Raw genomic sequence first — 17381 nt, 5'->3', positions numbered from 1 at the left:
CACGTCTCTCCCTCTCTCTTATCTTCGTCCGTGCGTCATCCCCCAGCCTGCCGCTGTGCGCCGGTGGTGACTGACACTGCCCCTCCCTCTCACCTCCCCTTTGACCGGTGATCACCCCCTGTGATTTCAGCCCCTAACTCGTCACCGATAGCCCCCACGCACCACTCCTTGCGCCGCCGTCGCGCCACCTCCGGCCACCATCTTCTCACCACATCATCCTCGACCTCTTAGCAACCCATTGGACCCAACCCCACCTCCGATCTGTCACCGGTGAAGCACTTCCAACACTATTTCCGTTTTGGGTGTTTTTGCATTTCAACCGCCTATTGCGCCGCCACCCACGGCGAACCACCACCACCACTAGCTTCATCGACATCCCTAAGTCCTACCCTATCAATCTCGGGTCTTCGTTTACACCCATACAAAAGTGGATTTTTGAGACCCACGGCCACAATGCATTTGGCACTGTTTTGTTGTTGCGTTGCAGCTTCTAGCATCTCCTTGATCTTTCAAAAATTATATTATAGCATTGTAAGTATTTTCTCAAAGAACTTTTGAGATTTAAATGTATTTTCGTGCTAACTCATATTTACTATGAATTGGTTGGTTGTGCCGGACAGAATCTGAGGAGTAAGGGAGTCGGTTGGATTGGATGATGGAGTTGTTGGTGTGATTGGTTTATGCTATGAGATTTGTTGGCTGTTTCGAGTTTAAATATTGATGTTTTGTGTTTGACGTGAGTTATGGTGGATATTGGTGATTTTAGGAAGTGATGATATATTTTGAGATTATGAACGTTTTAAGTTTTGAGGAATTAAAATAGGTTATTTAAGAAGCTTAGGCTTAAATATCGAAATCCGTGATTAATTGGAAACTTATGAAAATTATGTGATTATTTTATAGGTGACAATTTATAGTCAACTCGATATTTTTGAGGAAATTTCTGAAAAGCTAAGTTGCCCAAGTAAGCGGGGTTCATATACTAGTTTTGTATAAAAGAACTGAACTGAGGTTGACTTTGAAAAGATTCTTGTTTATTTTTGAAAAGAAATCTAAAAACGATCTCAGATGTTTGTTCTGCATATGCATAGATTCTATAAGAGAAAGTATTTTCTGTCATGACTGGTGTAGATATGAGCTAGTTTTGTGCATTCTGTTTCTGAACTATACAAAAAGAGCGAATATGAAATTCTAAAAGTTTTTTTTTTGAATAAACGAAGATGTTTTGCTTTGAAACATGGTATACGGCCCAGCCACGGCTATAATGGTGGTTTATAACCCTACCACGGGAGTTAAACATGGTATTTGTCCCGATCTGATGCTATGAGATGATATGAATATAATGTTTCAGTTGGATATGCCAAAGGACTTTCTTTTTGAGAACAAGTTTGTTTTTCTGAAAAATTTCGCTCTGATGTTTTGTAACAAGTTTTGTTTATGCATTCTAAAAGAAAATACGTTGTTTCTGCATTCTGAAAGTAAATGTCTTGTTCTGCATACTGGACTTTATAAATGCTCATGTTTACATGTTAGTATATATTTTCTGCTTACTGAGTTGTTGATAACTCACCACTTATCTTCACAATATTTTTCAGATATTTAAGATGGTTCAACCGAGGACCAAGATTATGAGGCATTGGGTGAGATGATTTAAGTGTAGTGGTTCAAGCATAGGAAGTTTTTTTTTTATGAGTATTGTCGAATTTTATTAAGAAATTTTATTCTGTTGTGATGACTTGACATGTTGGAAAATTGGTATATTGAGGAAATTAGATTGAATTGAATTTTCTATATGATATTGGGAATTTGGAGTCTATTTTTATATTGTTGGAATGTGAGTTTAAGTGCTAGGAAGTAACTCTCCGATTCGTGCGGGACCGGAGCATTACACTTTATTTGACAATCCATTTAGTCCCGAAACAATGAGTGAACACGAAGATCAACACACTAGAACTCTTTAGGATTACCTCTACCCTACGTGCACACCCACACCATCATGCATCAAGTGTCCAGACAATACTCACAGACTTGATTTTAAAGCAGGGATGATACAGTTACTTCCTACCTTTCATGGTTTAGAGAATGAAATCCTTATGTGCATATCAGGAAGTTTGAGGTAGTAGTTGCGATTTTCCATAGTCATAATGCTACAAACGATGTTATGAGATTTAAGTTCTTTCCTTTCTCTTTGAAGGATAGAGCAAAGAGCTAGTTGTACTCACTAAGACCACGATCAATAGGATCTTGGAATGAGATGACCCAAGCCTTCTTTAACAAATACTTTCCCTAACATAAGACCAATGCTTTGAAGAGGCAGATCTTCAACTTTGCACGAAAGGATAGTGAGACTTTGTATCATGCTTGGGAGAGGTTTAAGGAGTTGTTCAGTATGTGTCCTCACCATGGGTATGGGAATTGGCGCTTGCTGAAAAAGCTCACACTTGGACAGGAGCTAGTGCTATTGAGAGTACAAATAGGTCACGACCTGCTGAAAATCCAAATGGTGGTGGAATTTACCATCTTAGGGAAGAGGATAACCTAAAAGCTAAAGCTGGGATGCTTACCATGGAGTTAGAAGTGATAGAAACTAAGGATTTAAAGCCAACACTCATGGCTACTCGTGTTGAGTCCTTTGGACCGTGTTTTGTGTGTGGTGGAGTATATCATCTCACTCAAGAGTGCCCCACATTTGCGAAAATAAGGGGAATGTATAAGGAACAATGTAATTCCTTAGGTATGTACAAGAATCCTTTTGCACCCTATCTCCGATACCTACAATCCGGGGTGGTGTAATCACCCGAATTTTGGTTGGAAATCTGAAAACCAGCAGCCTGCACAACCACTTAGAACTTACCCTGCACCATATCATGCATCTTCTTCTTCTAGGAACCCCTTAGAAGATACTTTACATGCTTTTGTTGAGGCAAAGGGTAAAACTAATCAAAAGTTAAGTCTTTATTTATGCAGGTTGTTGAAGGAAATAAGGATATAAAGAGCCATGTATCTAAGTTGATGAGCTCCTTGAGTGTGAATGAGTGTGGTAAGTTCCCTTCTTAACCTCAATCCACACCCTAAGGTCAACATATGGTGCAATAAAATTTGAAGGATGTCAATGCCATTGTGGCTTGAAGTGGTAAATCCTTACATATCTCAATAAATGATAAGTTAGAGGATATTGAAGAGGATCAAAGTAATAGTGGTGTGGAGCTACCCAAGTAAGACGAGCTAATAAAGAGCCCAATTAAGGTACCATTTCATCAAGCTTTAAAATTGAATATGTGAACTTTGGATCCAAGCAATGAAATCCTGGAGAGCATCAAGCGGGTAAAAATTAACCTCCCTTTTTTGCATGTTATTAAACAAGTTTCTACTTATGCAAAAGTTCTCAAATATTTGTGTATGGTTAAGAAAAAACACCATGTTAAGGAAACAACATTTCTAACAAAGCAAGTTAGTGCTCTAATTGAGCAGCGAATTCATCCTAAATACAAGAATCCTGGTTGTCCAACCATTGCATGTAATATTGAGAATTATGGGTTTGGGCAAGCGTTGCTACATTTAGGAGATAGTGTAAATTTTTTACCTTATTCCATTTACTTGCAGCTAGAGTTGTGAGAAATCAAACCAACGACTGTGGTATTACAATTGGCTGATCGTTCAGTCAAAGTACCAAGGGGTGTGGTGGAGGATGTTTTGATTCAAATAGATAAGTTTTATTATCCTGTTGATTTCTTAATCCTCGACACTCATTCTGTTGTTGAGTCTAGTTCTAAAATCCCTTTAATTTTAGGTATACCTTTCCTTGCTGCTACTAATACTCTTATGAAATGGTCTAAAGAAACTCTCTTTTGGGAATATGACTCAAGGTGAATATTTTCCATATTGGAAATAGCCAAAAGAGGATAACGAGTGCTATCAAATGTACATGATTGACGCACTCATAGATAAGAGAGTTCATACAACTCATGATTCTGATCCCCTTGAATATTTCCTTGTTAATTCTGAGTTTGATACTATTAGTAATTCATCTGATGTTGTTGATATTTGTGCTATTTTTTATGAAACTCAGGATTATGACACACGAGCTTGGCTAGCGAAATTTGAGGAGTTTCCTAAGGAAAGTGAAAAGCAGATTCCTTCAAAGATGGAAGTACCAAGAGTTGAATTGAAACATTTACCTAAGGGTTTAAAACATGCTTTCCTTGGTGCAAGTGAACTTTTCATGTTATTATCTCACCTTAATTGTCTGATCTCAAGGTGAGCAATTACTTTGAATCTTAAATGAGCATAAGTCAGCCATAGGTTGGAGGATTGCAAATATAAAATGTGTTAGCCCCTTAGTCTGTTCTCATAAAATTGATTTAGAGGATAAAACTAGCCCTCGTAGAGACCCTCAACAAAAATTTAATCCTACCATAAAAGAAGTGGTAAAAATTGAAGTGTTAAAACTGTTTGATGCAGGAATTATATATCCTATTGCTAACAGTAAATGGGTTAGTCCTACGCAGGTTGTCCCCAATAAGTTAGGGATTACTGTGGTGAAGAATGAATTGGGAGAGTTAGTACCTACAAAGCTTGTGATTGGGTGGCGGATGTGTATTGATTATAGAAAATTGAATGCCGCCACCCGAAAAGACCATTTCCCTTCCCTTTTATTGATCAAATCCTTGAGTGTGTAGCTGGTCACCCATTTTATTACTTTTTGGATGGTTATTCTGGTTACTATCAAATTGAAATTGCATTAGAAGACCAAGATAAAACCACTTTCACTTGCCCTTTTGGTACTTATGCTTTCTATAGAATGCTATTTTTATTGTGTAATCCCCTGCTATTTTTCAACGCTACATGATGAGCATTTTTAGTGACATGGTTGAAAATTGCATGAAACTTCTTTTGATAAATGTTTGCTGAAATTAAAGAGAGTGTTGACCCGTTGTGAGGAAAAGGAACTGGCTTTGAATTAGGAAAATGCTACTTTATGGTACCTTCAGGTATTGTCCTAGGGCATATTATTTCTTCCAAGGGAAAAGAGGTTGATCAATCTAAGATTGAATTATTTTCTAAGTTACCTACACCTAGGATAGTAAAGGATGTTAGATCCTTTATTGGTCATGCAAGCTTTTATACGAGGTTCATACAAAACTTTTCTGCCATATCTAGACGCTATACAACCTCCTAGCTAAAGATGCCCCATTTGAGTGGATACAGACATGTCAAAAGGCCTTTAAAACACTAATCGACAAGCTTACTTCAGCACACATAATGCAACCACCTGATTGGGTTTTATCATTTGAGATTATGTGCGATGCTAGTGATTATGCTGTAGGTGGTGTCCTAGACAGCGAAGGGAAAGGAAGCCCCATGTCATTTACTAGGCTAGTAGAACTCTATTCAAATGAATTACTCAACCACTAAAAGTGAGTTGCTAGCTGTAGTTTTTGCTTTGGACAAGTTTTGTGCTTACTTGTTTGATTCCCTATTACAATTTTCATAGATCATGCAGCCCTTAAGTACCTTCTCACAAGGAAGGATGCTAAAACGTGATTAATATGGTGGATTTTACTTTTACCAGAACTTGACATCACCATCAAAGATAAGAGATGAGTTAAAAATGTAATTGCCGACCATCTCAAAAGGCTCACATTTGAGGACACCACCGACCACTTGCCAATTAGGGATGATTTTCCAGATAAGCATTTATTGTCTATTTCCTCTTTACCATGGTTTGCTCATAGTATGAATTATTTGGCTACAGACGAGATATAGGCAGATTGGAGTGCGTAAGACAAGAGGAAGTTCATGGCTAAGGTATGCAATTTCTATTGGGATGAACCTTTTCTTTTCCAATATTTCTCTAACCAAATTATAAGGTGTTGTATCCTTGATGAGGAGATTGCTAGCATCTTAGAACTTTGTCATACCCAAGCTTGCGGGAGACATTTTTCAATATAAAAAATTGCGGCAAAAATTATGCAATGTGGATTTTATTGGCCCACCTTGTTGAAGGATGCAAACATCTATTGTTGCTCATGTGAAAGGTGTCAAAAGCTAGGAATTTTGTCTCATCGTCATATGATTCCCTTAAACCCGATCTTAGTGATTGAAATATTTGATTGTTGGAGTATTGATTTCATGGGACCATTCTCTCCTTTTGGATACCTATATATTATTGTGGCAGTAGATTATGTATCAAGATGGGTAGGGGTTGTAGCTTGTAGTAGCAATGATAATAAAACAGTAATCAAATTTCTTAAAAAAATGTGTTGTTTGGTTTGGTACACCACGTGCTATCTTTAGTGACTGGGGCACACAGTTTTACAACCGTTCATTTGAGGCTTTGATGAAAAAATATAGGGTTGTTCATAAAATTTCTATTGCCTAGCATTCTCAGACAAATGAACAGGTAGAACTTGCCAATAGGGAAATTAAACAAATCCTAGAGAAAACGATAAACCCTGGTCACAAAGATTGGTCTTTAAGACTAGTTGATGCACTTCAGGCCTACTGTACAACTTTCAAAACTCCCTTAGGGATGTCACCTTATAGGCTTGTTTTTGGAAAGCCTTGTCACTTACTCTTAAAGCTCGAGCATCGAGCTTATTGGGCTATCAAACATTTTAATTTTGACCTAGGAGAGGCGGGTAAGTTTAGTAAATTTTAGTTAACTGAGTTAGAGGAGTTGATAAATGATGCTTATGAGAACTCTAAAATCTATAAGACTAAAATGAAAGCATTTCATGATAAAAGTATTCTTAGGCAGACATTTAAGCCTAATGATCGAGTATACTTATATGATTCTAGACTTTACAAGTACCCAAGAAAAGTTCAGTCTTGGTGAACTGGCCCCTTTGTAGCGAAACATGTTTTGGAAAATGGGGCGGTAGAAATAGAGGACCCTAGGGATGGCCAAGTCTTTAAATTAAATGGTCAATGCCTAAAAATACTTATTCATACGCAAGTTTCTGAAGTGGAAGACATTCCACTTGCAGACCCAGTCTATCAACCTTAACCCCCACCATGTAGGTATGTTTTTTTTTTTTTTTTTTATTTTCTTTCCGTTCCTTTTTTTCCTTTTTGTTTGTTGCTATTTTCTTTATTTTTTGTTTGCAAGATAGTGTCATTTTGCCATTTTAATTTGCCATCTCTTATGCTTACTAGGCTGGCCATGTCACACATCAGGTGTATTCTGCCCTCTTCAGTTACTATCCATTCAATTTTGGAGGATTGCAAATATAAAATGTGTTAGCCCCTTAGTCTGTTCTCATAAAATTGATTTAGAGGATAAAACTAGCCCTCGTAGAGACCCTCCACACAAATTTAATCCTACCAAAAAAGAAGTGGTAAAAATTGAAGTGTTAAAACTGTTTGATGTAGGAATTATATATCCTATTGCTAACAGTAAATGGGTTAATCCTACGCAAGTTGTCCCCAATAAGTTAGGCATTACTGTGGTGAAGAATGAATTGGGAGAGTTAGTACCCACAAAGCTTGTGATTGGGTGGCGGATGTGTATTGATTATAGAAAATTGAATGCCGCCACCCGAAAAGACCATTTCCCTTCCCTTTTATTGATCAAATCCTTGAGCGTGTAGCTGGTCACCCATTTTATTACTTTTTGGATGGTTATTCTGGTTACTATCAAATTGAAATTGCATTAGAAGACCAAGATAAAACCACTTTCACTTGCCCTTTTGGTACTTATGCTTTCTATAGAATGCTATTTTTATTGTGTAATCCCCTGCTATTTTTCAACGCTACATGATGAGCATTTTTAGTGACATGGTTGAAAATTGCATGAAATTTCTTTTGATGCATGTTTGCTGAAATTAAACAGAGTGTTGACCCGTTGTGAGGAAAAGGAACTGGTTTTGAATTAGGAAAATGCTACTTTATGGTACCTTCAGGTATTGTCCTAGGGCATATTATTTCTTCCAAGGGAATAGAGGTTGATCAATCTAAGATTGAATTATTTTCTAAGTTACCTACACCTAGGATAGTAAAGGATGTTAGATCCTTTATTGGTCATGCAAGCTTTTATACGAGGTTCATACAAAACTTTTCTGCCATATCTAGACGCTATACAACCTCCTAGCTAAAGATGCCCCATTTGAGTGGATACAGACATGTCAAAAGGCCTTTAAAACACTAATCGACAAGCTTACTTCAGCACACATAATGCAACCACCTGATTGGGTTTTATCTTTTGAGATTATGTGCGATGCTAGTGATTATGCTGTAGGTGGTGTCCTAGACAGCGAAGGGAAAGGAAGCCCCATGTCATTTACTAGGCTAGTAGAACTCTAAATAGTATTCAAATGAATTACTCAACCACTAAAAAGGAGTTGCTAGCTGTAGTTTTTGCTTTGGACAAGTTTTGTGCTTACTTGTTTGGTTCCCTATTACAATTTTCACAGATCATGCAGCCCTTAAGTACCTTCTCACAAGAACGCGCCACCAAGGAGCTCTTTTCCGTTGCAACGCGCGGCAGCTCTCGAATCGGCGACTCTGGATCTTCCAAGACCGACCGTTGGTTTTTCCTTCTGAGGCGTTTTTGTTTTTCCCTTTTTACAGTGTTTTTAATGTAATTTATTTTTGCATTGTCTTTATTTTCAAGAAAACAAAAAGCCCAAAAATATTTGTCCCTTCGGACTTAGGTCCTAAGGGTGTTGTCCCCCCTCCGCCTAGTCGGTGATGTTGGGGTTTGGTTTCTCCATACCCCCCATCTAGTTGGGTATGGAGTTTTGTGTTTGGTTATTGCAAACTCTGTCAGAAACAGAGTTGTGCTATCTCTTAGACTTCTGTTTTTAGAGATAAGCCGTCTGGACTAGACCATGTTAGTCACAATAGTGTACTGGGATTCTACTAACGTTTGTAATTGACTTGTTATTTAAAGTCAAATTTGTATGTCCTCTTTAAATGAATGGAATGAGATCCGTTTTATCAAAAAAAAAAAAAAAAAAGTCATCGACTCATTTTAGTTTTTATGCATGCCCCTCCCCCCACAGGGATGGAATGAGCAGTACGTGTTAGGACGAACATGGCTCAAGGGGAAGAGCACGGAAGTCTAGGCATGAGTGTTTAAATGTATGAGAGGCGTTTTTATTGTTAAAATTGATATTTTCCGCTGTAAACCTCTTTTATTCTCAAAGCATATTTTATTTTATAACGTAGAGTTTTGCACCCTAGGTATGGAAGTAAAAAGTTTTACATCGAACGGTAATTCCCGTCATCCTTTTCTAAAATCATTTTATAAAAAAGTCTCACCACAAGGACGGGCGTTACATTAGGTCCTTTACATTGGGCCCATTTTCTAGTGACCTCCAAGAAAAACTTAAAACTTTATATCTCCTAAGTTGGGCCCTTAAAACTTTAGTGCACTAGGGCCCTAAAGTCTTAGGTCCATCAAGTAGGGCCTAAAGTCTTATTGCCTCTCCTAAGCCTTTATACCCAAAAAGCTTGGGCCCTTAGTAAACCAATCTTTGTGCCTCTCAAATTTCATAAAATATTTAACCCAAATTACTCAGCCTATTAATGTGGCAACCCTCCAATGTGCCATGTGTCATTCCCTTATGAGCCTATTGGATTCTTATCCTCAAAATGAATAAAACACTAAAAATTATCCAAAATAATATTACTAAACCAATCAATCTCCAAATACATTCATTTTCTTCAAAATCAATATTGCACTAGAATATTCTAATAATTCTACTAAACCCAAAGTATACAGCCCTTTATCCAACTGGAGCATCCAAAATTGCTCTTATTCTCAAATAGCCCAACTTCAAATTAACTATGATTAAGGCTACTAAGGTCAAGGCCTAATGAGCTTTTTAGGCGGGGTGTTACACTCGAAGAGGTCCAAGCTACACCGACAAAAAGCCCTAGTAGGTTTTCGTTGACGGTTCATCTTGTCGTACTGGCCAGGGAGCAAGGGTGTATGTCACAACTAATTCCGAACAAGAACACTACTATTCAATAAAGCTCACTTTCAAATCCACCAAAAACGAGGCATACTATGAGGCATTGTTAGCAGGGCTCTCCATAGTTGAGGCATTAGGGGCTAAGGTGGTTGATATAAGAGCTGACTCCCATGTGGTCATAAATCAAGTCATGGGGTAATACACTGCAAAAGGAGAGAAACTAAAAAAATACCTTCAACTAGTGTGGGAGAAGCGCGACAGTTTCCGGTACAGTCGGGCCCTAGACACTACTACATGTGCATGGGTCGTGACAAATAGAACATGACAAAAAGAGTATCGTTTCCACAAGGAGGAAATTCAAGTACCAATTTATAAACTTTCCTAAATAATTTAGACAATCCCAAATTGATGTGACTGACTGCAAATTCTTAACCTGAACAATGAAATATGAAAGAATCATACAGCTTGAATTTCATCAATTGAATTCCTTTAATGAGTTTAAACCTGGTTGCTTGCATTAATGTTTTGCCAATTACAACGACCGAATTCACTTTTATTATGTGATATCCTCTTTCAAGGTATAACACCTATACCTATATTAATCATGTCTACTGTCGTGATCACATAAATTAAATATAAATTCATTATGCTCTGTGGAATTCTTGAATGTAGGTCACAAAGGTGTGTATTTATTTCTAAACTATACTACCAAGGTTTGATGAATTCACGAACTAATATTGAATTTCAACTTTCGTTACTTCATTCAACATCTTAAGCATGCAATTCATGGCTAATAAATTGTAAGAATGAAAATTGAAATCATCCAAATGTAATTAACAAAGGGTATTCAATACAACCATACTAAAATCATATCCAAAATTCAATGACTACATCCTAACCCTAGAATAAGAAAACTAGTATATCATAACTAATAAAATAATCCAATTATTTCTCAAACATAAATTTGAATTCAACATACTTAATAACAATTCAGCAACTTAAAATTAGAGAAAAAGAAAAAGAACTTTGTAATTGCAAAAATCGCCAACTTCATTCTTCCTTTCAGAATTATGGCTCTTCCTTCAATCCTCCTCCTTTAATCTAATGCCAATGATATGCTTATATATGGTAGAAAAGAAATCCTAATGTTTTCATGATTCCCCTAAACAAATCACCTAACTTTTAGGACTTATCTTGATAACCATGTATGTGCTTCAGGATTATGAATTTAGAAATCCTTCTTAGAAATAACATTGTAGCCCTTTAAGATATATTTCCAATCCATTAGGAATCCCATCAATCAGATGTGTAAGTAGAAAGTTATGGTAAAAACTGTAAAGTATGTCCAGGCTGTCTCACAGAGCATTTTGAATTTGGATTTCTTGTGAATTCCTTCTATGGTTTTTTTTTTCTTGATCCAAATCACTCTCAAATCCTCTAGAACCTTTTCTTTTTAGAACCCTCCTTCCATATCTCCAGGCCATCCAATCCATTCAAAATCGATTCTCCTTTCAAATTTTAAAACAAAAGATTTCTACCATATCTGCTACTGAAAATCCGAAATTCTCGGCTAACCAATTTCCAGTTGGATTTAGAGCATCAAAACGACACATTGTGAAGTTGAGTCCATCATGAAAGTCTTAGATCTTGTTCTCAAATTTCAAACGCACCTCAGCTTGCTATATTCTAACTTCTAGAACTCTAGATACAGGCTGAAATCTGAAACAGGGTCTGGGCTGCAGTAAACTTCTGGACAAATTTGGACTCCACCGTTTCTGCAAAGTTTTGGACTTCATAAAGGCAGAATTGGGTTTTTGGCTATGCATAAAAGTTTTAGGCCTATGTCTTAGCTTTCCAGAAAGCCAAAGCAAAGGTCTGTTGCTCTAGCTAGAACCCAAAAACTAAACAGTGTTCTGGTTTGACTAGACTAACCAACTAGGATTTGCTCTCTAGGCCTAGCCCAATTTCTACTTCTTCACATCATCCCAATTTCAACCTAATTTAATAATTAAACATTTGCAAAATACCAAGAATTTTCAAGAATTTAATAAATGTAAAAGACACCTAAGATTCTACAAAAATGAGCTAAGAAACATACAAAACACTCTAACAAAACAATTAGAACTAAGAAAATGTGTGAAATAAATTCCCACATCAAATAGCCCCAAACTTGAATGTTTGCTTGTCCTAAAGCAAAAGGAAAATCATAAAAATAAAGGACAATAACCATAGTTAGGCTCAACTCATCACACCCAAATGACCTATCATGCAAACATCAAATCTTCAACTTAGTAAGTACATAAACAATAGCAAAGAAAGGAAAACTAAGCATACTCACATTCTCTAGTTCGAATATCCATACATAATTCCAAACTCAATTATATTTATCATGCAATCAACACAATTGAATCATGTAACAACTCAACCTGCAATCACCCTTTCTCACTGCTACAAACAAGGTAGCAAACTAGAGATATATATATTATTTTATTCTTTTCACTATTTTTCTTCAATAATATTTATTCTTTGTCTTTAAGTTGTCGCTCATCTTTTGACACGAATACAAGTATTTGTGATGGATGGACCCAGTTACTCAACAAGTCACACTTATTTCAAGTTGCCTTTTGACGTAAAAGTAAACATTGGTAATGAATACCCCTAGTTACTAAGCAACTCAAAACATTGGAGTAGATAGAACTTCGTACACATTTATTTATTCAACTATCTAACCATTATCACTTTATTTACTTAAACTTTGTTTAGGACTAGATCAAAGGGGATAATCAGAAGAAAAGCATCACACTCATCTTTCTCAAACAAACATAGCCAGCACTAGCATTCAGCATAATCAAATATCCACTCTCCAAACTTAATTTTCACATTGTCCTCAATGTGAAAATAAAGAAAAATGGAACACTAATACTCCCCTTCTAGCAAGGCTAAACACAACAAATGTTCGATTGAATTGAACATGAACTAGCATCTTGCTTATTTTTCCAAACCTACACAACACAACCAAAAGAAGGGGGGTCACAACTATCATTATTAAAAAAAAACTTAAATAAAAACAACAATTAAAACAAAAGAAGCACTTGTTTATAGTCATTAGCTTGACTTCTACACCATCAACCATAGGTAGGATTCTTGAAGGAGTAAGTAACTCCTTTAGGATCCACATTACTAGCAAGATAAGGCTTCAAAAGCTGTAAAACTTGAGACAAGTTATCTAAACAACTATCAAAAGAAGATCCAAAAACAGAAAAAGTATCCATGAAAACCTCCATGATCTTTTCAACAAAATCAAAGAAAATAGCCATCATGCAACGTTGGAATGTAGCAGGTGCATTACACAAACCAAAAGGCATCCTACGGAATGCAAACGTACCATAAGGACAAGTGAATGTGGTCTTTCTTGGTCTTCTGGGAATATAGAAATATGATTATACCCTGAATAACCATCTATAAAATAGTAATACGCATACCCAGCTAATCTCTCGAGTAGCTGATCAAGAAAAGGTAAAGGAAAATGATCCTTACGGGTAACACTATTAAGTTTCCTATAATCTATGCAAACTCTCCACCTGTATACTGTCCTAATGGGAATTAATTCATTATTTTCGTTATACACCACAGTCATCCCACCCTTTTTAGGTACTACCTGCATTAGACTAATCCATGAACTATCAGATATAAGATAAATAATCCCTGCATCTAACCATTTAAGAACTTCAGCCCTAACTACTTCTTTCATGTTAGGATTTAACTGCCTCTGAAAACTCTGATTTTCAACAACAGGTTTATGGTTATCCTCAATTAAAATTCTATGCATACACAATGAAGGGCTAATTCCTTTAAGGTCTGATATAGTCCATCGTATGGTTTTTTTTCTCAATCTCAAAATACGCATCAATTTTTCAAGTTGATCATTAGACAAAGAAGCACTCACAATCATAGGCAAAGTATTATTCTCACCTAAAAAGACATACTTGAGATGTGAGGGTAATGACTTCAACTCTAGAACTGGAGCTTGCACATTAGAAGGGGGAGGGAGTGGCTTACCTTTGCCTAGATCCTCAAAATGAATACCTCTCTGCTTCGGCTTAGGACATGTAGCTTCTAATGCACATGCCACTTTTGCAACCTCCAAATTATCATCTTTACTTGTCTAAGCACTTCTTAAACATGTCTCGAGAGGTTCTTTAGTATTTTTAGCTCTAAAAACCTCTCTGGTCAACTCATCTACAACATCAACTCGAAAAACATGATCAGTAAAAGAAGGATATTTAGCAGCTTCAAATAAATGAAACTCTACCTCGTCATCACCTACCTTCAAAGTCAACCTACCATTCTTAACATTTATGACAGCTCCAGCTGTGGTTAGAAAAGGCCGGCCTAAAATGATAGGGATCTCGGTGTCTTCTTCCATCTCCAACCCAATAAAATCAACCGGAATGATAAACGCCTTTACCTTGATCACCACATTCTCAAGAACACCCAAAGGATATTTCACCGATCAATCAGCTAGCCTCAAAGAGATGGTAGTAGGCTTCAACTCCTTTAACCAAAGCTTCCTAGACATAGATAAAGGCATTAGTGAAACACTAGCACCTGAATCACACAAAACTTTAGAAAAATTAACATCACCTATAGTACAAGGGATTGAAAAACTCCCTCGATCTCATAGTTTTGGTGGAAGCTTATTTTGGATAATGGCACTGCATTCCTACGTCAATGTAATGGTCTCGAAATCCTCGAATTTCCTCTTCTTGGACATTATCCCCTTTAGGAACTTTGTATATGTAGGAATCTGTGCTAAGGCATTTGCAAAAGGAATATTAATGTGGAGCTACCTAAACACTTTCAAAAATTTCTCAAATTGTTGATCAATTTTATTTTGCTTAAGCATTTGAGGTGAAGGAATGGGAGGGACATAAGGTTCGACTAGTGGTAGTGGGGATGGTGTCTTGGCTAGGTCCTCAACTTCTTCACCGATCTTCTTGCTCACCTCTTCATGGTCTACTTCATCACCAACTACAATCTCACCACATACCTGAGCAAGTTGTTTACCACTTCTCAATGTGACCAACTTGCAATGCTCCTTTGGGTTGACCTTTGTCTTACTAGGAAAATTGCCTTGTCCACGAGAGTTGATGGAATTGGCTAACTGCCCTAATTGCATCTCCACATGTCTGTTGGAACTCACCAACTGGTCAACCTTTGCTTCCAGTCTCTCAAATCTCTCTGAATTGGCATTGGCTAACTTCTCAATAGCTATCTCCCAAGGCTGCTTACTTTCTATTTGGGATGGTCTTGGTAGGAAACCAGAAGAATGGAAAAGTCTAGAACTGCTACCTTGGTTACCTTGATCTTTCCATGAAAAGTTGGGATGATTGCTCTGGCCTGGGTTGTATGTGTTGGAATAAGGGTTGTTCTGCTTCTACTGCCTGTTAAAATTAGACACAAATTGGGCTTACTCTACCTGCATACAATCAGCACTCATGTGAGCTCCTCCACAACAATCATAACTTAGTACTAGAAACAAAATTCACATTACCCAGTTTACCGAACATTTTTACCAGAGAATCTACCTTGGCATTCAATATGTTTATGCCATCTACATCATACACACCTGGAACTTTCTTAGGCATACCCCTTTCATTAGACCAAGGATAATTGTTAGAGGCCATTTCTTGTAACAACTCATATGCCTCTTACTTACTCATTAAATTATCTCCTGGATCTATGACTCTGATAATCTTGATTGAATGTGTTAATCCATTATAGAAAGTCTATACAATCAGCCAATCAGGAAGACCATGATGTGGACACTTTCTCTGCAATTCTTTAAACCTCTCCTAGGCTTCATACAAAGATTCACCATCAAATTGAATAAAACCGGTAATATCATTTCTAAATTTGGTAGTCTTACCTGGAGGAAAATACTTACTCAAAAAACCTTGTGACAAGGCATTCCAGGCGGTGAAAGAGGTAGGTGCTTTGGAATTCAACCAGACCTTGGCTTTATCCTTTATAGAAAATAGAAAAAGTCTGAGCCGAATAATCATCACTAACTTCATTCATCTTAATTGTATCACAAATCTCCAAGAAATTGGCAAGGTGTGCATGTGGATCCTCAGCAAGTCCTCTACCAAACTACTCCTGTTGTACCATCTGAATGAGACCAGGCTTAATCTCAAAGTTATTAGCATTGATTGTAGGTCTCACAATACTGGTGACTCTCTAAAAAATGAGCAGCACAAAGGCTCTCCCAAGTGCAAGAGGGTATCGCGTAATAATTAGGAATAAAATTCTTAGATCGTCTCCTAAGGAAAAGTTGCTTAAAATGAAACTCATGTAAAATAGTGAAAAATATTTACATATAGAAAATAAAAGTGGTGATATGTACAATGAATGGAAGAGTGCAACGCAGTGGCATTTGAAGCCTATATAAGGGACTCAAACGGACGACATAAGTTAGTTAGTTAGAGTTTGAAGTAGATTAGGAGTAGAGTTATTTAGTGTGCTTTTATTTTTCTTCAGTTCTGGGAGAAAGCTCAGCTGAAGAGAGGGAGCATGGCAACACAGTTGAGAGCCTAATGGCCCAACTGTTATTGCCCAGCTTTCCTCCTTCACTTGTAGCCTCCATCTCCAGTTTTATTTTTTATTTTATTTCAGTTTGAATTTTATGATGTGTTATTTCAATCCTTTAAGTGTTCATTTTAATTCCTGCTCATTTAAATTAATGTCATTTATTTTTCTTAAATTTTTAATTCCTGCTCATTTAAATTAATGTTATTTATTTTTCTTGCACCTTTAGTTCCTGCTTGTTTAAATTAATGTCATTTATTTTTCTTGCACCTTTAATTCTTGCTTATTTAATTTGATTTCATTTATTTTTCTTGTTCCTTTAAATTTCGGTTAATTAATTTTAGCAATTTTAGTTTACTGTCTTGCATCTCAATCTCTTACTTTTCAATGCTACACTCAAATCCAACAAAATGAATCTGGTTCACAACCAGAACTTTTTCATTTCCATTGCACTCTTCTATTCATTGTACATATCATCACTTCTATTTTATTTTTTCTCTTTGTAAATATTTTCACAATTTCACACAAGTTTGATTTTAAGTACTTTCCCTGAGGAGACAATCTAGAAATGTTATTCCTAATTCTTACGCGACACCCTCCTCCACTTTGGATAGCCTTTGTGCTGCTCATTTTTTAGCTAGTCAAATTTTTGGGGCCGTTGCGAGGGAATAGTTGCTTGGCTTAAGTTTAAACTCGTTATTTTAGTTTTATCTTTATTTTCATTTTCTTTTATTTATATTCGATGTCCTACTCGTCTAAAAAAAATTATGATAAGCGTGTGTGCACAGGATAACACAATTTTTGCCTTAATGCGATATGCACTGATATACACATGATTGACACACTCTATTTCTAGCATTTTGTGAAATTTGA

At 36.6% G+C, this 17381-nt stretch overlaps 2 non-coding genes across 2 annotated transcripts; one reads left to right on the top strand and one right to left on the bottom strand.

Moving 5' to 3' along the window:
* Nucleotides 1-2301: 2301 nt before the first annotated feature.
* Nucleotides 2302-2409, bottom strand: LOC118344952. The gene has a single exon (XR_004798679.1). It is a non-coding gene; the product is annotated as a small nucleolar RNA R71 (small nucleolar RNA).
* A 13322-nt stretch (nucleotides 2410-15731) lies between these two features.
* On the top strand, nucleotides 15732-15838 carry LOC118344929. The gene has a single exon (XR_004798658.1). It is a non-coding gene; the product is annotated as a small nucleolar RNA R71 (small nucleolar RNA).
* The last annotated feature ends 1543 nt before the right edge of the window (nucleotides 15839-17381 follow it).

This window comes from Juglans regia, chromosome 16 (genome assembly GCF_001411555.2).
Source record: "Juglans regia cultivar Chandler chromosome 16, Walnut 2.0, whole genome shotgun sequence".
In the NCBI taxonomy this organism is placed as follows: domain Eukaryota; kingdom Viridiplantae; phylum Streptophyta; class Magnoliopsida; order Fagales; family Juglandaceae; genus Juglans; species Juglans regia.
Note: the sequence above shows the minus strand (reverse complement) of the source record. Positions and strands in the feature narration are given on the sequence as shown.